Source organism: Macrobrachium rosenbergii, chromosome 22 (assembly GCF_040412425.1).
Source record: "Macrobrachium rosenbergii isolate ZJJX-2024 chromosome 22, ASM4041242v1, whole genome shotgun sequence".
In the NCBI taxonomy this organism is placed as follows: domain Eukaryota; kingdom Metazoa; phylum Arthropoda; class Malacostraca; order Decapoda; family Palaemonidae; genus Macrobrachium; species Macrobrachium rosenbergii.
The window spans coordinates 37568391-37581935 of NC_089762.1; the positions used below are offsets into that span (position 1 = coordinate 37568391).

A 13545-nucleotide genomic window follows, 5' to 3' on the forward strand; every position below is an offset into this window, starting at 1 on the left:
TATTCCTAGGATTAGGTTTATAAAATCGTTAAAAGCTATAATTATTGCCTACTAAATCAGTGATAAACTACTATAAATCTGAGCAATATTGCCAGATCGCGTTCATGAGTTATTAGTATCCTGCAGTCACGAACATGGATTAAAATTATTCCAAGGATTCTCCCGTCTATGAAATCGTTAAAAGTTGCAATTGATGCCTACTAAAACAGTGATAAACTAGTTTAAATCTGAGTAATATTCCCAGATTGCAAAACTTCCTTTCCTGGATTATCACACCACCTCACTTCACATTGTCATGTGAAAAAAACTAGGAACTACACCTCGTTTCCTACAATTAAAATTCATCTATGTAACTATGCTTGAATTAAAAGAAAATGCCACTAAAATATCTCAAGTAACGTGAAAATGCCCAAATTGAGATATTTTAGTTATTAGAGAACTTTAAAATCCATACATGTCACCTTAACAGTTTTCACTAACTAAAGTCTGCTCCATGTATCTTAATATTTTGATATTTGCTTTTCAAAACAGCTACAATTCCTTATAATGTGGGGGACAATTTTGATGATTGCCAAACGCGACATGCTTTCCTATACAAGGTAAGCTAACTAAAAATTATGAATACCATATAAATAGAAAATTCAGTAAACTGTTAAGCTTTAATAATCCAAGAGACCTAGCCAATATGACTAACCTAACCATATACCCTCCTACCTAATCTCCCAGGAAAGTAAGAGCTGACACCCAGGTGATTAGTAGGGGAAAGACCCCAATCAACCTCTAATGTTTTAACTTGAAACTTTCGTTTTTTTTTCATGTCCCCACCCTTGAATATCAGAGCAATCAAAACACACCTGTCAGTGAAAACATCTTTATAGATAGACTACCCTAGCATTGAGTAAGTCAAAACACTTACCTTACCCGAAACTTTCCCAAAGATTTAGCTTTCACTTGCAGCAAAGTTCTTCCAAATTTATTTCCTCAAGAATAACATACACTTGCAACATAAAAGTCTTTCAAACTTTCTTTGTTTAACTCAACATTCATTAGTGAATTCTACTCTTTTCTAAGGAATAATAAAAAACACAAGCTCCTAGGAGCCTCACTCTTCTTTAGTGTCCTTGGTCGACAAAGGCGCCATCTGTGAGTCACAATTTCTTTAGAGTCTTCTCTGTTATTTCAGAGCCATCTATTGAACCCATGTTCAAAAACGTAATTTATTCCATTTAGCTTACACTTGCAACAAAAAGTCTTTCGAACTTATTTTGTTTAACTCAGCATTCATTAACGAATTCTACTCTTTTCCAAGGAATAATAAAAAACACAAGATCCTTGGAGCCTTACTCTTCTTTAGTGTCCTTGGTCGACAAAGGCGCCATCTTTGAAATCACAATTTCTGTAAAGTCTTCCCTGTTATTTCAGGGCCATCTATTGAACCCATGTTGTAAAAAAGTAATTTATTCCATTTAGCTTACACTTACAACGAAAAGTCTTTCAAACTTTCTTTGTTTAACTCAGCATTCATTAATGAATTCTACTCTTTTCCAAGGAATAATAAAAAACACAAGATCCTTGGAGCCTTACTCCTCTTTAGTGTCCTTGGTCGACAAAGGCGCCATCTGTGAAGTCACAATTTCTGTAAAGTCTTCTCTGTTATTTCAGTGCCATCTATTGAACCCATGTTGAAAAAAAGTAATTTATTCCATTTAGCTTGCACTTGCAACGAAAAGTCTTTCAAACTTTCTTTGTTTAACTCAACATTCATTAGTGAATTCTACTCTTTTTCAAGGAATAATAAAAAACACAATATCTTAGGAGCCTCACTCTTCTTTAGTGTCCTTGGTCGACAAAGGCGCCATCTGTGTGTGAAGTCACAATTTCTTTAGTGTTCTCTGTTAGATCAGAGCCATCTATTGAACCCAATTCAACTATTATTGGTTTACAGAAGGGTTTCTATACACATCACACTATAGGTATTTGTTTTCTACGAAGCTTTGTGTATTTTATGGATTTGTATGGATTTTTCGTCAGAAGTGGTCATTATCTCATCTTTACTGTTTTTTTTTTATTTCCAATTAAATTTGCCTCTTTACTTCATTCATTACTGGTTAGATTCTCTGATAGCTTAGCATACTGCGGCATTTATGTGGTGCAAATAACAACGTGATTCATTTCATATAGTATCGTAAGACTGAGGTGTGTGTGTGTGTGTATTTGTGAGTGCATGTGTGTGTGAGAGAGAGAGAGAGAGAGAGAGAGAGAGAGAGAGAGAGAGAGAGAGAGAGAGAGAGAGAGAATAAAGTGGGAAGAGGGTGGAGTTCAGAGAGAAAAACGCCATAGCCCAGTATATTATAAATTGTATATAAGTACACTTGGACATAGATTTCTAACTGCAAAAATCAATTATTATTTCACAAGGTAGAAATTAAGATTTTAATTTATTAATGCTATATAACTTATATAGGCACTAATATCTTGATCAATGTGGATTATAGTACATTAATAAATAATTAGTAAAAACATCACGTGTATTTGATACTCTGGGTATCTAGCACGACATCTTTTTTTAATTAGCACTGTTTGTTTGTATCTTATTTTACTGATGGTTGAATTTACCAATCTGAAACCCGTCACTAGTATTAATCAAATTTCATTATTTTCATTAATCAACAGTTTAATCAACATTCCGTACAATTTGTAATAAATGTTTTTGTTGTTTCAGCTAGATGACAGAATAAAAATTTATCATGTATCTTGAATTGTCACATCTGAAATACTTGCCGTAATCCCTGGAGGCCAAGTAAACAGAGTATTGTAAAAATGATTTTTTATTAAGTTGTTGGTAATGTGAACATTTTACACTATAAACACGAGTTTTAAAAACGCTGAGCTATTACAGGAGTTGAATGTTAAAAGTGGCATTTTTGAAAAGAAATTCAACGTAAATGCAACACAAAAAGTACAATAAACACAAAATATATGTAACACAAGCCTCTAAAATTATAAGTGACAATATTACAGCAAACGGATCTTTCTTAGATATGATCCCCAGGGGTTTTAACCAGGTATGTATCCACGTTCGCGGCGTGTTTAGTACAAACCCGTTGGGGATTACCGTAAAAACATAAACAAAAAACTGTAAATATCATAAAAATAATGACCCCCAAGAAATATTAGTCCTAGATAACGACCCCAGAAAACCTTGGGGTCACTATCTAAGAAAGATCCCAGCAAACAACAGAGGTATATTTATGAAAGAGTCAAAGTACAATATTAATAACCAGGAGCATATAGTATGGCAATGGAGCATATCACGCTGAAAGCAAAGATGCCATGAGTTCGTACCTTATCAAGCTGGCCAGACCAGGCATACGTCTGTTTCCTGTGTGTCCTTTCCTTCAAGTTATAGGTAGTCTCACACTCATGCACTCTTACCAAACTTGACATTTTCAGGTGGGGAAAAGTCATTCAGTTGCAAAGACTAAGGACATATTTTGAAAACTAGACAAATCAATTAAAAAAAAAATTGTTTGATTGCTTAGCTTTTGTAAGCCATCAGTAAATAGCACAAGTAAATAACTGCATCATTTGTGGTAAATACTGGTTAACAATATGACTAAGAACTTCATCTCAGGGTCATTTTGCTGTTGAATAAATCTGGAAATTAGAATCGTATATGGTCTGATATTCGGATATGCTGTACAATATGTGGTTAAACACCTGACAACAAATATTTCCAAATAAATGCATGTGATTCAGTAATTCCATTGGACTGAGATACAACGTGGCCTTTTAAAAATATTAACTGAATTTCACAGCAGTAGGATACCATAAAGATAAACAAACATCATACCAATGGCAGTGAAGCAAAAACATAGGCTAGTGAAGAATTGAAGTACTGGAGATGTTAACACGTTACGCCACATGATGACTCACTAATATTTGGAACACCTAACTACTGAGTAACTCGAACACAGTGAACAGAATACAACCAGGAAAGCGTTATGACTATTATATTTTCATTGTTTTTTCTAGTCTTTATGTTATATAAATTCCAGTTCTCAAATGTAAACAAATGAAGCATGAGATTTTTGCAGATAAAAACACCCCCCCAAAAAAAATTCCTTCAAAAATGGAAAATCATATCGAAGAGAAGTTATCATAATTGTTGTTATAAAAATTTGGTTCATATGTCTTCATCACATTCCAAGAGTCATCAGGGGATGCAGCCAAAACACCTGGGGAATAAAAAATACAGGACATGAAATATGGATCATTGCATTTTGACTCTCTGGACTCCCAGATATAAATATTAGATTAAATATTATATTAACAGACACGTCAGGTAGGACCTAAGCACCCTAAGTTAGGTTAGGAGTCTATTTCACTAAATTTATAGTGACCTAGGTCAGGTAAAGCACAGCAAACTAGTTGAAGTTATGGAAGGTTAGGTAAGGTTGCTTTCATGTATTTAACTAATTTTGTTTTTCCTTCACCAAAAAACCTGGCTTCCCACTGTGACCCCTCCCCATTGTTGTTAGGTATGGGGGGAGGGGTTGTACTGGGTTAACCAATCATTTCCATTAGAAATGAAAGTCAAATTCTCCAAAATCTGATTAAAAATACTTGAAATATTATATTTTACACTTTTTAATGCATTAAGACTTTAAAAGTAATTTTTTCCCCAAGATTTTTGACAAATGCATACCGTCTTAGCGAGTAGGCCTATTTATCTCAAAACCAATTCAAGGAAGCTTTAATCTTTAAAATTCACATGAAACAACCAACAGATATAACAGCCTACATAATGAAGTTATTCTTGCACGCTGGATTTCCCATTTACAAGTGGCCAGGACGCTTTTGCCAGTGAGGAATAAATTGAGGTAGTCTGCAGAAATCCAGCATATATTAGTTACACTGGGAACGAAATAGGTCAGAATAATAATAATAATAATAATAATAATAATAATAAATAATAATAATAATAATAATAATAATAATAAAAACAACACTGTTCCTTGCAACACCAACAATGATAACCTAACTTTTTGAGAACGAGACGAAAGCTTTCGACACGAAAACGACAAGGAAAAAAAAGAAAACTCCCCGGAAAGACGTCTCTGGGAGCTGGTGAATATGAGAGTTCTCGAAACTTTTAATCTCCTTTCACAACTTTTTCGTTCAGAGCATTCACCTGGTCCTTACAAGTCATTATTCTCGTTATCTTAGAAGGAAAAGAGTTCGAGTGAGTCTTGTTTATCTCTTCTTTTGAGGAGAGCCGTTCCAGAGAGAAAATTTTTTTCTTCTGTTTTTCCTCACCGTTGGATTAAGTGTCTGGGTTTTACACTGGGGTATTTTTGTGAAAACTGGATAACAGTTATGGAATTTTCTTGTTGTTTATTTAGTGTAATATGTGTGATATGTTGTCCTGTTTGATGGTTATATAAAATTTTTTGCGAAAGGGCGAAGTTGGGCTCTTAATTTGTGTGTGTATATATATATATATATATGTATATATATGTATATATATACATATATATGTATGTATGTATGCATACATACATACATACATACATACATACATACATACATACATACATACATATGTATACCTGAATTATATGTATGTGTATATATACATATTGTATGTATGCATGTATGTGTATACACTATATATATATGTATATATATATATATATATATATATATATATATATATATATATATATATATATATATATATATATATATATATATATATTTAATATTCAAGTTGTAGAATGAATTTATGAAGGATTTGGAATGAATGTACACATGTACATGTATATATATATGTATGTATGTATGTATGTATATATATATATGTATATATATATATATATATATATATATATATATATATATATATATATATATATATATATATACACACACACACACACACACATATATATATATATATATATATATATATATATATATATATATATATATATATATATATATACATATATATATATATATATACATATACATGTACATATGCACAACTTGAATTTCAAATATATTCATAAATTCATTCTACAACTTGAATTTTATATATATATATATATATATATATATATATATATATATATATATATATATATATATATATATATATATATACTGTATATATATGCATGCATACATACATACATACATGCATATATATATATATACACACATATACATATATATATATATATATATATATATATATATATATATATATACTGTATACACATATATATAATTCAAGTTGTACAATGAACTTATGAAGGATATGGAATGAAGATTAATACTACAGTAGATTGTTGTAATGAAACCTAAATAAAGTGGCAAATGCTAATTTGCAATTTTAGTAAAATAAAAATTAAAAATAATGGATAACAGAATGAGAATTTAAGTTTACAGAGTTCAGGAATAAATTCCTCGTTTTCCCTTCAGGGTCTATGGCTACCAAAGTGAATGAAGTCACTTTCCTGGACATAATTTTCGAGCTATAATGTTAATTCTGGAGAATCTATTTCCAATAAATATTTTTACAGAGACAACTAGATGAATAATTGACTTTAAACGAATATGCAAATTAACGCAAAAAACGCAATAGGGTTATTTTGCAATTTACAAAATAACTCTTTATCGTATGGATGATTGACTGAGCAAAATATAAACACTTTTCAAATCATGAACATAAATGTTCAAAATTTTCTAAACCTTTCAATATAACATTTTTCAGTTTTTAGATCGATTAGTATTTTTGATATTCAGAGTCTATATCATTTTTAATCTCATGAATCAAAAAGGATTTTTTTTTCATAGCAGAAAACCCCCTCAAATTTTTAGAACTCTGGATTCAGTTTTGCAGCTACACTAATTCCGGGTTATATAAACCGATATCAATTCGAATCCATTTTATTTTACGTTCACAGAGCATGAAAGAAAGTATTTCTTTAAATCAGAGATAGTTTTTTTTAATTGGATTTCTTTTTATTGATGGAAATACTGTGATAACTTTAGTAATGCTCACATTTTGAGGGCAGTGGATTTTGATGACTGGGGTTGGAATTTATTGCTGAAAGTTACACAAACTCTCTCTCTCTCTCTCTCTCTCTCTCTCTCTCTCTCTCTCTCTCTCTCATGGCTGTAGATTCAGTTACATACATTCTGTATCCACATTACCTGACCTGGGAGCGAGATGACGTCACCTCATTGTTAATAAACAAAACTAAATTACTGAACTCTGCAGCAGATCGGGTGCGAGCGGCAGAGAGTTGGTACTTTGTATCATTTTTACTTTCTGCTTATCCATATCATCAAAAATCGTAGTAATATATAATAGAGTCTACACACCTAGTCTTTGTATATATATATATATATATATATATATATATATATATATATATATATATATATATATATATATATATATATAAAGATAAAATCCACGAAGGAAAGGGAAACACTGGAGTACTGCGAGGCCTTTCGACTCTAAGGAAAGGACGAAAGAGTCGAAAGGCATCGCAGTACTCCAGTGTTTCCTTTCCTTCGTGGATTTTATCTTTATTTATATATTAATCTCGTTCCATATTTTCGTGATTCTGTTGTACATACATATATACACACACACACACACACACACACACACACATATATATATATATATATATATATATATATATATATATATATATATATATATATATATATATAATGTAAAATCCTTTAAGCCACAAGTTCTCCAAGTTTCCCTGACTACATTTTTAGAATCTGAAACTCTAATATAGTTTGTGCTTTTGGAACTAAAATCTTTAACGTGTCAATTTTAGTTTTCTGTAAAAAAAAACCCCATTGAGATGACTTTGTCTCTCCGTCCGCACTGTTTCCGTCAGCACTTTTTCTGTCCCACCTTAAATCTTAAAAACTACTGAGGCTAGATGGCTGCAAATTGGTATGTAGATCATCCACCCTCAAATCATCAAACATACCAAATTGCAACCCTCTAGCCTCAGTAGTTTTGATTTTATTTAAGGTGAAGGTTAGCCATGATCGTGCGACTGGCACCGCTATAGGTGCCAGCAACACAGGCCACCACCGGGCCGTGGCTGAGAGTTTTATACAGCATTATGCGCTGTACAGAAAATTAGATTGCGCCGAAGAAACTTCGGCGCATTTTTTACTTGTTTTTTTATGAGGCAAGCTTGCCACTACCTACGAAAAAGAAAGTCATTAATTAATTATTTTTCCTATTTAAATAGCTGTTCCGATATTTTCGCCATAACAATTTTTTTCTCTCCATCATGAGCATATTCGCTTTACAATTTGCATGATACATAGTTATTACCCTGTTAAAAAAACTGCTTCACAGAGAAAATTAAAATAAAGACACCCAAAGCAAGGAATTCTGTAAACAAAGACAAAAAACAAATAAGTACATAAAAAAGTGAAGCAATGTTTCACACCGAACGCTCCACAATGGAAAGAAGCCTCGCTATTTGACAGATAAAAAGAATTATATAAACACAACTACTCTAACGATAATCAGAAACACACACACGCGTAGCAGAGAGAGAGAGAGAGAGAGAGAGAGAGAGAGAGAGAGAGAGAGAGAGAGAGAGCTTTTAGTGATATTAGATGCGTTCCCACACTCTCCAAAATATGCTCACCACACGAAACTTTCATGTGGAATATTAGGTGGTGCTTTTTCCTCATTTTCCGGGAAGGAGATGAGACTATACAGCTTTTTAACGCGGTGTAAAAATGGTTTCCGGCGGCTGCGAGCTTGTACTGCAGACCGCCGAGTGCTTATTTCAGTGCCTGGCAATACACGCCATGAAAAGAGATTACGGCTTTGGCCAGATCTTGAACTCTGTCGAGTACTGTCGCCAATCCTCGTATTTTTGTCTTCGGTGGAGAGGTTTGGCCCACTGGTGATGTAGAAAATGAGCAACTGATCTCAAATAAAAGGACTTATGAAAGTTATTGGGATTATTCTTGCGTTTAGCAAAGAGGTTTAGCCAATTGATCATGTAAATAAAGAAGGTCTGATGTCCAAAAAAAAAACTTACGAAAGTTATTGAGATTATTTTCGTGTTTAGGCCAGTGATGATGTAAACATTGAACAACTGATCCCTAATAAAAGGACTTTTGAAAGTTATTGGGATTATTCTTGCGTTTAGCAAAGAGGTTTAGCCAATTGATCAGTTAAATAAAGAAGAACTGATGTCCGATAAAAAACTTACGAAAGTTATTGAGATTATTTTTGTGTTTAGGCCAGTGATGATATAATTGATGTCTAATAAAAGGACTTATGAAAGTTATCGAGATTATTCTTGCGTTTAGCAAAGAGGTTTAGCCCACTGATGACGTAAACAAAGAAGAATTAATGTCCAATAAAGAGACTTATGAAAGTTATTGAGGTTAGTTTTGCGTTTAGCAAAGAGGTTTAGGCAAGTGATGATGTAACCAATGAACAATTAATGTTGAATAAAAAGACTTATGAAAGTTATTGCGATGGGATTGCAAGTTGACAAATACTGCACAATTAATTCATTTTACTCTAATTCTCTTACTTTTGTCTTCGGTGAAGAGGTTTAGACCATTGATAACTTAAACAATAAACAATTGATGTCTAATAAAAAGATTTATGCATATTATTTTAATGTGACACCAAGCTGACAAATATTGCATAATTAATCTATTATGCTTCAACAACGTCAATGGCATTTCAAATTTAACGTAATACAGTTATATCTACAAGCAATGAACGAAGATTCATACTGTAACTTTTACTAAAAAAGTAACAAAACAAGTGAAATTTTCTTCGTATCACAGCTTTAGCTTCTAAAAGGTCCATAAACCTACTTAAATATAAATACCATAGTTAATTACCTAAAAGTATAGTACTTTATTTTCGTATAATACTTGCCATCATTGTCAAAACAAAATACTTGAGACTGCAGCAGACCTCACCTACCTGAAGTACCTGGAATCTCTGCACACACACACACACACACACACACACACACACACACACACACATATATATATATATATATATATATATATATATATATATATATATATATATATATATATATATCAAGAGAAACCCCTCCTTGCCAACTACCTCGAATTTAACATTTTACCCACCATTCGTAACTAAACAGGATAACAAAGCTGAGACCTTACCTTACCTTACAGACCTTACAATTCGTTCGGGTTGCCCCAGGTCCCTCAGTGTGAGGCACCTTTGATGTCTACCAGAGAGTTGCTAACGCATCTTCCGGTATATTTTGCATCTTCCAGTCTTGGATGGTCTGGGATGCATCTTAGATATTTGTCGAGCTTATTCTTAAACACATCTACGCTCACTCCTGTTATGTTCCTCAGATGAGCTGGTAGCGCATTGAATAGACGCTGCATTATTGATGCTGGTGCGTGGTGGATTAATGTCCTGTGTGCTTTCCTTAATTTTCCTGGTATAGTTTTTGGCACTATTAATCTACCTCTGCTTGCTCTTTTTTGATAATTTTAGTTCCATGATGTTTTCGGTAATTCCTTCTATCTGTTTCCATGCTTGAATTACCATGTAGCGTTCTCTTCTCCTTTCAAGACTATATAAATTTAAGAATTGTAGTCTTTCCCAGTAGTCAAGGTCCTTAACTTCTTCTATTCTAGCTGTAAATGACCTTTGTACACTCTCTATTTGTGCAATATCCTTTTGGTAGTGTGGGTACCATATTATATTGCAATATTCAAGTGGACTACGTACGTACGTTTTATAAAGCATAATCATGTGTTCAGCTTTTCTAGTTTTGAAGTGCCGGAACAACATTCCCATTTTTGCTTTGCATTTTGCCAATAGAATTGCTATTTGATCATTGCATAACATATTCCTATTCAACATCACACCAAGGTCTTTAACTGCTTCCTTGTTTGTGATTGTCTCATTATTAGGTCCTTTATATGCATATAGCATTCCTACTTTATCACCATAGTTCATTGATTCAAATTTATCAGAGTTAAATACCATCCTATTTATCTCTGCCCATTTATATATTTTGTTTAGGTCTCTTTGTAGCGAGTTCCTATCTTCATCACAAGCAATTTCTCTACTTATTCTTGTGTCATCTGCGAAACTTCTTACTACTGAGTCCTTAACATTACTGTCTATGTCTGCAATCATAATCACAAACAGCAATGCAGCTAACACCGTACCCTGTGGTACACCGGATATTACCGTAGCTTCATCCGATTTCTCATCGTTTGCAATCACTATCTGTTTTCTATTTTGCAAAAATTCTTTTATCCATCTTCCTACTTTGTCAACAATGTTATGTTTTCTAATTTTTTTTCGCTAATATATTATGATCTACCTTGTCAAAAGCTTTTGCAAAGTCTAGGTAAACCACATCTGTATCTTTTCATTTATCATATTTTTATATATGCTTTCATGGTGGACTAACAGTTGGGTTTGTGTACTTTTTCCGGTACAAAACCATGTTGTCCTATATTGAACAATCTATTTTTCATTAAATGTTTCATTATATTTTTTCATTACCCTTTCATATACTTTCATAATATGAGATGTCAGACTCACAGGCCTATAATTACTTGCCTCTAGTCTTGAACCACTTTTGAAAGTAGGAGTAATATATGCTAATTTATGCTCATCATAAATCTTGCCTGTATCTATACTTTGCCTTAATAATATTGCTAGCGGCTTTGCGATTGAATGAACCACTTTCTTTAACAATATGGCAGGTACTCCATCTGGTCCTGCTGCTGATCCATTTTTAATTTCATTAATAGCCTGCACAATATCGGCTTCTGTAATATCTATATCTGATAAGTATTCAGTATTTTCATCTCTTATTTCTGTATCATTATCTTCATTGTCAATTCTAGGTGTAAATTCACTCTTATATCTTTCTGCTAATATGTTACATATTTCCTTTTTCATTCGTTAATCGCCCTTCATTTCTTAGAGGGCCTATTTCTACTCTTATTTTATTCATCTTTTTTGCATATGAATAAAAAATTTTAGGGTTTTGCTTGATATTTTGTAGTGTCATTTCTTCTAGGTTCCATTTTTCATTTTCTTTTGATTGTATAATCTTTTGTTCTGCATTTTCTATCTTACTTTTTAGTTCCATCACTTTCCATGCATTCTTTTCTTTTGCAAGAGCTTTTTTCCACTTTCTAATTTTCTGGAACAAGATCCTTCTGTCTCTTGGAATTCGTGACTGATGCTTACTTTTTTTCTTCGGTATATATTTTTCCACTATTTCCTCTAATATTTTATATAATATATCGGTATTTACCTGTATATCATCACTTACAAATATGTTTCCCCATTCTTTGTTTAATTCTTCATTTATTTTTGACCAATTTATATTCTTACTATAGAAATTGTATTTTCCATATCCTTCCCATTTTTTCAACTCTTGCTTTTCTTTGTTTTCGTATGTTCTGGAACGGACTGTTAGTTCTATGACATTATGGTCCGAAATACTCGTGTTATATACTATTATTTCTTTAACATAGTTCACCTCATTCACAAATACTAGGTCTAAAATATTATCCTTTCTTGTTGGTAGGTGATTTATTTGCTGAATGTTATGTTCTAGTAGCATATCTAATAGCTTTTCAAATTGCCTCTTATCTTCTGCACTACTATTGCTCTCTTTTTTATATGTATAAATACAACCACAGTCTCCTATTCGTTCTTTCCATTCTACAAAAGGAAAGTTAAAGTCTCCGGTTAGGAGAGAGAGAGAGAGAGAGAGAGAGAGAGAGAGAGAGAGAGAGAGAGAGAGAGAGAGAGAGAGAGAGAGAGAGACTGAAGACCTTGCTCGTATATTCAAACGTTTTAGAACATATACTTGTAAAATATTAAAGAAACAAATGACAACTCCAGTTATGTCTGGTTTATTAGCATCCGACGAAAATATGGGCTGGAAACGTTTGGCTGCATTAAGATTTATACCGCCATGAAAGTTTATGAATGGCCGCTGTTACCAGCATTGCATAAATGTTTATGTGACTTGCTTAGCTATCTGGAGGTTACGAAAACAAACGGCTGTTGTTTGACAGAGTATTTGGTGCGACAGATACCAGATGGCTCTGTGTCCACTTTCAAATAATGGGGCATTCAGTCCCAGACATAATGCTTGTCTGCAACTAGGAATTGAGATAGTTTGTGCATATATATATATATATATATATATATATATATATATATATATATATATATATATATATATATATATATATATATATATATATATATATATATATATATATATATATATATATATATATATATATATATATATATATACACACACATATTTAATCTTAAAATGTTTCCTCTAACAAAGGTGTTTGTAGAGAAAAAGCAAGGCAATGCTTTGATTGCCCCGTCTCCTCAAAAGTCACTTCTGCAAGTATTTTTCAAATTCAAAATAATCCACATCACTTTCCCTTCATGCAATAAAT

The 13545-nt window shown here is 32.4% G+C and overlaps 2 long non-coding RNA genes across 2 annotated transcripts in view; both read right to left on the minus strand.

Annotated features, from left to right (window-relative positions):
- Positions 1–1345, minus strand: part of LOC136850772 (uncharacterized) — a 4025-nt gene extending 2680 nt beyond the window's left edge. The window contains exon 1 of the long non-coding RNA XR_010856740.1: positions 917–1345. This is a non-coding gene — a long non-coding RNA (uncharacterized lncRNA). The remainder of the gene's footprint in view (positions 1–916) is intronic.
- A 1618-nt stretch (positions 1346–2963) lies between these two features.
- Positions 2964–13545, minus strand: part of LOC136850393 (uncharacterized) — a 153096-nt gene continuing 142514 nt past the window's right edge. Inside the window, exon 5 of the long non-coding RNA XR_010856618.1 lies at positions 2964–4238. This is a non-coding gene — a long non-coding RNA (uncharacterized lncRNA). The remainder of the gene's footprint in view (positions 4239–13545) is intronic.